Genomic DNA, 10,184 nt, shown 5'->3' with positions numbered 1-10,184 from the left:
GCCTGGCTAATTTTTGTATTTTTAATAGAGACGGGGTTTCACCATGTTGGCCAGGATGGTCTCGATCTCTTGACCTTGTGATCTGCCCACCTCGGCCTCTCAAAGTGCTGAGATTACAGGCGTGAGCCACCGCACCCAGCTGGGAAATTCTCCAGTGAAACACTATTCCCTTCCTCTCTCTCTTCTCTTGTCTCTGGCTTTTCAGCCTTTACTTACCCAGCCTGATCTGGGCTGTTCACTCTCTTGTTCCATTTAGAAGGAGGTGCAGCACATACCTCCATCGCATCAGGTCTGCCAAAGATGGGGAAAGCCATGTGCCTCATTTCAAGCCCACTGTGACCTTGTCCTGCTAGAGATCTAAATCCAGGCAGCCCGAGAAGCCCAGGTGGGCTAAGATGGGCCATGACGGGATGGGGTGGGGATTTAGAAACCAATTGAGGTGGAAAAAGACAGTATTGTAAAATGCTCTGGATGAGAATACACAGCAAGGGTCTTTTTTTTTCTCCTCATTCTAAAACTCTGAAGCAGTTGTGGAGGAGGAACATGAGAAGCCCCTTCACAGCCATCACAGCTATGCCAAATAAACATGAAATTTTTTTTTTTTTTTTTTTTTTTTTTGAGATAGGATCTCATATTCTCACCCAGGCTCACTGCAACCTTCACCTTCTGGGCTCAAGCCATTTATTTCCCACCTCAGCCTACTGAGTAGCTGGGACTATAGGCCCATGCCACCATTCCTGGCTAATTTTTGTATTTTTTGTAGAGATGGGGTTTCGCCGTCTTGCCCAGGCTAGTCTCAAACTTCTGAGCTCAAGCTATCCTCCTGCCTTGGCCTCCCAGAGTGCTGGAATTATAGGCATGAGCACCCAGCCAAATGTGAAGTCTAACGCAGTGTGCTTGCCGTGTAGACTTAGCTTCCAGGAATGTCCTCTAGTGCCTCCCTTTGCACTGAATTGTCACCTCCAAGTTCTTCCTATATATTAATCCTGGAGCCTCCACATTGCTTTGTGAAGTCAGAAACAGCAAAGAAGGGAGATTGGGACATGGGTTAAGATTTTTCTCAACTTTAGCCAGGCACGGTGGCTCAGGCCTGTAATCCCAGCACTTTGGGAGGCTGAGGCAGGTGGATCACGAGGTCAGGAGATTGAGACCATCCTGGCCAACGTGGTGAAACCCCATCTCTACTAAAATACAAAAAAATTAGCCGAGCATGGTGGCATGCACCTGTAGTCCCAGCTACTCAGGAGGCTGAGGCAGGGGAATCGCTTGAACCTGGGAGGCAGAGGATGCCTTGAACCAAGATCGTGCCACTGCACTATAGCATGAGTGACAGAGCAAGACTCTATCTCAAAAATAAATAAATAAATAAAAATTTCTTAACTCATAAATCATGCAATCTCAGTAATCTCAGAGGTCACATAATTTTTTTTTTTTTTTCCGAGATGAAGTCTCACTCTGTTGCCAGGCTGGAGTGCAGTGGTGTGATCTCGGCTCACTGCAATCTCTACCACCCAGTTTCAAGCAATTCCCTGCCTCAGCCTCCCGAGTAGCTAAAACTACAGGCATGCACCACCACGCCTGGCTACTTTTTAGTATTTTAGTAGAGACGGAGTTTCACTATGTTGGCCAGGATGGTCTCAGTCTCCTGACCTTGTAATCTGCCCTCCTCAGCCTCTCTAAGTGTTGGGATTACAGGTGTAAACCACCGTGCCCGGCCTTTTTTTTTTTTTTTTTTTTTTTTAAACAGAGATGGGGTCTCACTATGTTACCCAGGCTGGTCTCAAATTCCTGGGCTCCAGCAATCTGCCTGCCTCGGCCTCCCAAAGTGCTGAGATTACAGGTGTGAGCCACCTCACCTGGTTACATAATATTTTTTTGAGCTAAAATATTATTTCCTTGTCTATAGTCAGACAAGGAAATCTCAGATTAGCTTTACTATAGAGGATAAAAGGTAGAAAATGTCTCCCTGCCTTTTTTCTTTCAATAAATATTTATTGAATACCATAATATGTATTCAATACTGTACCTAGCCACTGATTTGAAGACCTGATGCTTTTCAGTCCTAGATTTCACTCTTTCATTTCTAGACAAAGGATTAAATTTCCCAGAGAGCTGTAAGGAAAAGATCGGGTGGAAATAAGAGATGAATCAACCTCTGACACCCCCAGGGTGACATACCTGTCTGCTGCCCCCACAGACATTCCTGGCTCCTGACTCAGAGGGTAGGTGGGTCTAGGGGGTTCTGAGGGGTGGAGGACCTTCCTTGCAGAAACCTGCCTTTTCCACTCCCCACATAGCAGGGATGGGGTGGACCCTGTGAACAGGGTGAATAATTTAAAGCAGGCATCCCCAAACTTTTTACACAGGGGGCCAGTTCACTGTCCCTCAGACTGTTGGAGGGCCGCCACATACTATGCTCCTCTCACTGACCACCAATGAAAGAGGTGCCCCTCCCTGAAGTGCGGTGGGGGGCCGCATGCGGCCCGAGGGCCGTAGTTTGGGGACGCCTGATTTAAAGGAAGTAAGAGTGGAATCAGGTAAAGAAAACCTAAACTTGGTGAGTGAGCCTGGAAATTGGTCCAGTTCAGTCTTTTCTTAAGATAATTTCTTTCTACCGGAACTAGGGTGGAGTTAGAGGAGAGTAAGAAGAAGGCTTTCTTTTAATCTTATTTATTTATTTTTTGGAGACAGAGTCTTGCTCTGTTGCCCAGGCTGGAGTGCAGTGATGCAATCTCAGCTCACTGCAACCTCTGCCTCCTGGTTCAAGTGATTCTCCTGCCTCAGCTTCCTGAGTAGCTGGCACTACATGTGTGCACCACCATGCCTTGCTAATTTTTGTATTTTTAGTAGAGACGAGGTTTTACCATGTGGCTAGGCTGGTCTCAAACTCCTGACCTCAAGTGATACGCCCACCTCGGTCTCCCAAAGTGCTGGGATTACAGGCATAAGCCACCACACTCAGCCAGAAGAAGACTTTCTTGATTCTCACAAAGTCTAAAATAGGAGCAGAGCAGCATAAGATAATGTGGCTTTTTTTTTCCTTTTTTTTTTTTTTTTTTGATACGTACGTAGTCTTGCTCTTGTTGCCCAGGCTGGAGTGCAATGGCACAATCTCGGCTAACTGCAACCTCCACCTCTCGGGTTCAAGCAGTTCTCCTGTCTCAGCCTCCTGAGTAGCTGGGATTATAGACACCCACCACCACTTTTTTGAGACGGAGTTTCACCCTTGTTGCCTAGGCTGGAGTGCAATGGCGCGATCTCGGCTCATCACAATGCTCTGCCTCCCAGGTTCAAGGGATTTTCCTGCCTCAGCCTCCTGAGTAGCCGGGACTACAGGCATACACCACCACACCTGGCTAATTTTGTATTTTTAGTAGAGACGGGGTTTCTCCATGTTGGTCAGGCTGGTCTTGAACTCCCCACCTCAGGTGATCCGCCTGCCTCCCAAAGTGCTGGGATTACCAGCATAAGCCACTGCACCTGGCTGCCATTTTTTGTATTTTTTTGGTAAAGATGGAGTTTCACCATGCTGGCCAGGCTGGTCTCAAACTGATTGACCTCAGGTGATCCACCAGCCTCAGCCTTCCAAAGTTTTGGGATTACAGGCGTGAGCCACTGCACCTGGCCAAATGTATTATTTTTTAACTCGTAAAACTCTGATATACAAAACTGACATATGTGTGGCTGTTTTAGGCAAGGTATGTGGAAAGAGGAAACTTTGACCCCTCAGCTCCTGCCCCATGGCAGCTTCTGGGAAACCTTCAGAACGCAATTTGAAAACAACTATTGTAGTTTAAAAATCATGAGACTGGTGGGGCACAGTGGCTCGCACCTGTAATCCCGGCACTTTGGGAGGCCGAGGTGGCTGGATCACCTAAGGTCAGGAGTTTGATACCAGCCTGACCAATATGGTGAAACCCCATATCTACCAAAAAAAAAAAAAAAAAAAAAAAAATATATATATATATATATCACACAAAAATTAGCCGGGCATGGTGGCACATGCCTGTAATCCCAGGTACTTGGGAGGCTGAGACAAGAGAATCACTTGAACCTGGGAGGTGGAGGTTGCAGTGAGCCAAGATCTCACCACTGCACTCCAGCCTCAGTGACACAGCGACTCTGTCTCAAAAAAAAAAAAAAAAAAAAAAAAACATGGGGCTTAGAGTCAGACCCTGTTCCACTCCCAGCACATGAGTAGTTATATGACCTTGGTTATTAGGTTACTTAGCTGCTCTGAGTTTCAGTCTTTTCATTTGTAAAACAAAGGTAATAACATGCATTATTCTGAGGCTTAAGGTATGAAAGTGCCCGGCACACACTTGTCATGCTTGCCCCTGCTGATACTGTAGTCTGTTCTCTAGGAAAAAGCAGAAATGGGATACTGTTGGTCAGAAGAGCAAGCCTTGATGCAAGTCTCTGGACATCTGGACGCTGTATGTGTGTGTGTGTGTGTGTGTGTGTAAAATGGAGGCAGGGAAATGTACCTTGCTTTTCTGGGAGGAGCCACGGAAGAGCTAGCCTTGATGCAAGGCTCTGGACATCTGGACATTACGTGTGTGTGTGTGTGTGTGTGTGTGTGTGAGAGAGAGAGAGAGAGAGAGAGAGAGAGAGAGGACCTTGCTTTTCTGGAAGGAGCTACAGTGGCCTTGGCTTTGCTAGGGTTCCTGGCTGGTTCTGAGAAAGTAGTCTTGACCTCCATCACCTACTCCTGTGGATTCTAAAGAGGCATTTGGATTTGGCCTTCTGAAGTAACTATACATAACAGAGGGAAGAGTAGATAGCTGTACTAGATAATTTTAGGTTGCACATTTTCTCCATACCACCCAAAATCTTGCAAGAAGATATTTGCCAGCACTGGGGGGTAATCTGGCAATATAGAAAAGATAGAGCTGGCGGGGCACAGTGGCTTACGCCTGTAGTCCCAGCACTTTGGTCAGGGTTATCTTGAACTCTTGACCTCAGGTGATCCACCCGCCTTGGATCACCTGAGCTCAAGAGTTCAAGATCAGCCTGACCAACATGGAGAATCCCCATCTCTACTAAAAATACAAAATTAGCCAGGCATGGTGGTGTATGCCTGTAATCCCAGCTACTCGGGAAGCTGAGGCAGGAGAATCGCTTGAAATGGGGAGACAAAGGTTGCAGTGAGCTGAGATTGCACCATTGCACTCCAGCCTGGGCAACAAGAGCAAAACTCCGTCTCAAAAAAAGGAAAAGAAGAGAAAAGACAGGGCTAAGGTCACTTGAAACTGTGTCTGCCCAATCTCTGGACAGTCCTTCTTCATCCCAGGACCAGCTGTATTTCCATTTCCATAACGATCTGGAACTAAACCTGGTTACCGGACATTTGAAAGGGTAGCTTTAAACCCAAGTTCTGGCCAGGTGCAGTGGCTCACACCTGTAATCCCAACACTTTAGGAGGACGAGGGTAGACCAGTTTGGACAATATAGCGAGACCCTGGCTCTACAAAAAAGTTTTTAAAAATTAGCCAGACACAGTGGCACACATCTGTAGGCCCAGCTACTCAGGAGACTGAGGCCAGGGGATTGCTTGAGCACAGTCCGAGGCTCCAGTGAGTTGGGATCATGCCACTGCACTCCAGCCTGGGTAATAAGAGTGAGACCCTGTCTCAAAGATAAAAATAAAAAATATATCCAGGTTGAGCCACGGACGAGAGCGGCCGAGTCCCCGCACCCTGCCACTTACCTGTGCCGCTGTGAGGGGCCGCATCTCGCAGGAGCCTCCCTGGCCTGCTGGGCGTGGTATTGAGCGCCAGGCCACCTCGCCTGTCTCAGGGAGCCCAGGGTAAAGGTAGCAGTAATGCTAACACTAGCAGCAAACTGAAACGTGACGATGGTCTCAAAGGGTCCCGGACGGCAGCCACAGCGTCCGACTCCACTCGGAAGGTTTCTGTGAGAGACAAATTGCTTGTTAAAGAGGTTGCAGAACTTGAAGCTAATTTACCCTGTACATGTAAAGTGCATTTTCCTGATCCAAACAAGCTTCATTGTTTTCAGCTAACAGTAACCCCAGAAGAAGGTTACTACCAGGGTGGAAATTTTCAGTTTGAAACTGAAGTTCCCGATGCACAACATGGTGCCTCCCAAAGTGAAATGCCTGACCAAGATCTGGCACCCCAACATCACAGAGACAGGGGAAATATGTCTGAGTTTACTGAGAGAACATTCAATTGAGGGCACTAGCTGGGCTCCCACAAGAACATTAAAGGATGTTGTTTGGGGACTAAACTTTTTGTTTACTGATCTTTTGAATTTTGATGATCCACTGAATATTGAAGCTGCAGAACGTCATCTGCGGGACAAGGAGGACTTCTGGAATAAAGTGGACGACTACATCAAGCCTATGCCAGACGATAAAAGTGGACGATTGCAGGCCCATGGACTGTGTTACAGTTTGTCACTAACGTGAAACAGCAAGAGGTAGCCCCCTCTCCCGTCCTCAGGCTCCCTCTCAGTCCTCTGGATTGCCCCAGTCCTGTGACCATGTTGCCCTGAAGACCATCTTCATGACTGCTCATTGTGGTTGAAGAATTCAACATAAATACATCAAGAAAATGTGTTTGGGCTTCTGAAGGGTTGTTTGCTTACCTTAACATGTTTACTTTTTTGGACTTGTACTGTATAGGCTATTGGTAAAATTCTTAAAAAGTTGTAATGAGCCGGGCGCGGTGGCTCAAGCCTGTAATCCCAGCACTTTGGGAGGCCAAGGCGGGTGGATCACAAGGTCAAGAGATCGAGACCATCCTGGTCAACATGGTGAAACCCCATCTCTACTAAAAATACAAAAAGTTAGCTGAGCATGGTGGCGCGTGCCTGTAATCCCAGTTACTCAGGAGGCTGAGGCAGAATTGCCTGAACCCAGGAGGCAGAGGTTGCGGTGAGCCGAGATCGCGCCATTGCACTCCAGCCTGGGTAACAAGAGTGAAACTCCATCTAAAAAAAAAAAAAAAAAAAAAAAGTTGGCCGGACACGGTGGCTCAAGCTTGTAATCCCAGCACTTTGGGAGGCCGAGGCGGGTGGATCACGAGGTCAAGAGATCGAGACCATCCTGGTCAACATGGTGAAACCCCGTCTCTACTAAAACTACAAAAAATTAGCTGGGCATGGTGGTGCGTGCCTGTGATCCCAGCTACTCAGGAGGCTGAGGCAGGAGAACTGCCTGAACCCAGGAGGCGGAGGTTGCGGTGAGCCGAGATCGTGCTATTGCACTCCAGCCTGGGTAACAAGAGCGAAACTCCGTCTCAAAAAAAAAAAAAGAAAAAAAAAAAAAGTTGTAATGAACTCAAAATTGAGGCCAGAGCTTGCTTTCACTTTTCCCAAACAAAATTGGTTTTCTTCACAAGGGATGCTAATGATGTGTTCAGTGTAACTTGCAGATTCCAATAAGATACCCGCTAGGTGTAATTGGATGCAAAATCTCTTAGCTTCTTTCACGAATATTGGCCCTGCCTAGATGTGAAGCTTCCCAGAATGCATAGTCATTCACTGTAGATCTCTTATTGAAATGTGTATTTTATTTAATGTAAGTATATTTTGGAACAGATTTGTAATTTGTACAATTTAAAGATTTATTTTTTCTATTCTAATATGTGTGTTTGTGTGTGTGTGTGTATGTGTACATATATATATATATCTCTCCAAGTTTTGAGCACTTTCCAGTAATACAAAACCCTGCGGGAATCACTGTCGGAAGAAAGGAGGAATAATGGGACAAAGGTACCATCCTCCAGGAACTCTCTGAGATGAGAATTAAATCCAGGATAGCTGCAAACCCAGAGGTAGGATCAAGTAGATATGAAATCAGAACTGAAAAAATGTACCTACATACATGGAAAGGGTTGGTAAAACAGCATATCCAAAGCTCTGTTCATGTTTTAAAGGGAGTGGCTAGCCTAGTTGTGCCCTGGAGACAGGCTTTGAAATTTGGAAAAGGGGCCAGGCACAGTGGCTCATGCCTGTAATCCCAGCACTTTGGGAGGCCAACGCAGGTGAATCACTTGAGGTCAGGAGTTCAAGACCAGCCTTGCCAACATGGTGAAACCCCCGTCTCTACTAAAAATACAAAAAAAAAAAAAAGAGTCACTGAGGGTGGTGGTGGGCGCCTATAATCCCAGTTATTTGGGAGGCTGAGACACAGAATCGCTTGAACCCGGGAGGCGGAGGTTGTAGTGAGCCTAGATCGTGCAACTGCACTCCAGCCTGGGAAACAGAGCGAGACTCCATCTCAAAAAAAAAAAAGAAAGAAAAAAAGAAATTTGGAAAAGGTTAAAAGAACATGATCAAGTGGAAGGGCAATGGGAAGGGGAGGTGACCAAGAAATTTCCAGTGGAACTTAGCATTCTTACCTGCTTTTTCTTCTGGGACAGATTTTTAAATTAAGATATAATTCATGTACCATAAAGTTCACCCTTTTTTAAAAAATAAATAAAGACAGAGTTTCACCATGTTGATCAGACTGGTCTCGAACTCCTGACCTCAGGTGATCCGTCTGCCTCGGCCTCCCAAAGTGCTGGGATTACAGGCGTGAGCCACCACACCCAGCCCCTTTTTTTTAAGTTGACACTTTTAAAGTGTAAAATTCAGTCTTTTTAGTATATTCACAAAGTTGTGCAATATCTATTTAAACCTAGAACATTTCATTACCCCAAAAGAAACTCTGTGCCCATTAGCAGTGGGACTGAATTTTTTTTTTTTTTTTTTTTTTTTTTTTGAGACACCATCTCACTCCGTTGCTTAGGCTGGAGTGCAGTGGTGGGATCGTGGCTCACCACAACCTCCGCCTCCCAGGTTCAAGTGGTTCTCCTGCCTCAGCCTCCCAAAGTGCTGGGATTACAGGCGTGAGCCACCTTGCCCAGCATTTTTTTTTTTTTTTTTTTGACTCAGAGTTTTGCTCTTGTTGCCCAAGCTAGAATGCAATGGTGCAATCTCAGCTCACAGCAATCTCCGCATCCCAGGTTCAAGTGATTCTCCTGCCTCAGCCTCCTAAGTAGCTGGGATTACAGGCATGTGCCAACACACCCAGCTAATTTTGTATTTTTAGTAGAGACAGGGTTTCTCCATCTTGGTCAGGCTGATCTCAAACTCCCGACCTCAGGTGATCCGCCCGCCTCAGCCTCCCAAAGTGCTGGGATTACAGGCGTGAGTTACCTCACCCGGTGCCTTTTTTTTTTTTTTTTTTTTTTTTTTTTTGACAGAGTCTCACTCTGTCATCCACGCTGGAGTGGCAGTGGCACAATCTTGGCTCACTGCAACCTCTGCCTCCCAGGTTCAAGCAATTCTCCTGCCTCAGCCTCTAGAGTAGCTGGGGCTACAGGCGCCTGCCACCATGCCCAGCTAATTTTTGTATTTTTAGTAGCAATGGGGTTTTGCCATGTTGGCCAGGCTGGTCTCAAACTCCTGGCCTCAAGTGATATGCCTGCCTCACCCTACAAAGTGCTAGGATTATAGGTGTGAGCCACTGCATCTGGCCTTGAAATTTTTCAAATATCAAATCTAGGCCAGGAAAAGATGGCAAGAAATGCTCACCAAGAGATTAAAAAAAAAAAAAAGTCATGGACAAAAAGGTTTGGGATCCTTGTGGTACCTATGTACCTACTGTGTTCAACTATTATGTACCCATAAAAACTACATGTTAAAAAGGAAAAGAGTCTAGACACGGTGGCTCATGCCTGTAATCCCAGCAGTTTGGGAGGCGGAGGTGGGTGGATTGTTTGAGCTGAGGAGTTCAAGATCCACCTGGGCAACATGATGAAATTCCATCTCTACAAAAAATATAAAAATTAGCCAGGCGTGGTGGTGCACACCTGCAGTGCCAGCTACTTGAGGGGCTGAGGTGGGAGGATAGCTTGAATCTGGGAGGTCGAGGCTGCAGTAAGCCGAGATCATGGCACTGCACTCCAGCCTGGGTGACAAAGTGAGACCGTCTCTAAAAAAAAAAAAAGAAGCTGGTGCCTAAACCAGCTCACATTTAGCCCTAGTAAATGTCTAATTTAGAGATCTAAATCAGCATCTGGTTTAAAATCCTTCAACACCAACGCATTACCTTAGGGCAACTCACTTCTCCCCATAAGGGGCAACCATGAGTGTGGTCCAGAGCTAACAGGCTAAAGTCAGAGGTTGAGAGAAAAGAAAGAAGTTCCTTTCCCAGGATCTAGCCCATT

The 10,184-nt window shown here is 46.3% G+C and overlaps 1 pseudogene; it reads left to right on the top strand.

The window, feature by feature from the left end:
* Positions 1-4,376: 4,376 nt before the first annotated feature.
* LOC101037002 (NEDD8-conjugating enzyme UBE2F pseudogene) lies at positions 4,377-7,610 on the top strand (annotated as a pseudogene).
* The last annotated feature ends 2,574 nt before the right edge of the window (positions 7,611-10,184 follow it).

Source organism: Saimiri boliviensis, chromosome 11 (assembly GCF_048565385.1).
Source record: "Saimiri boliviensis isolate mSaiBol1 chromosome 11, mSaiBol1.pri, whole genome shotgun sequence".
Taxonomy (NCBI): Eukaryota; Metazoa; Chordata; class Mammalia; order Primates; family Cebidae; genus Saimiri; species Saimiri boliviensis.
This window is presented reverse-complemented; position numbering and strand designations above follow the sequence as displayed.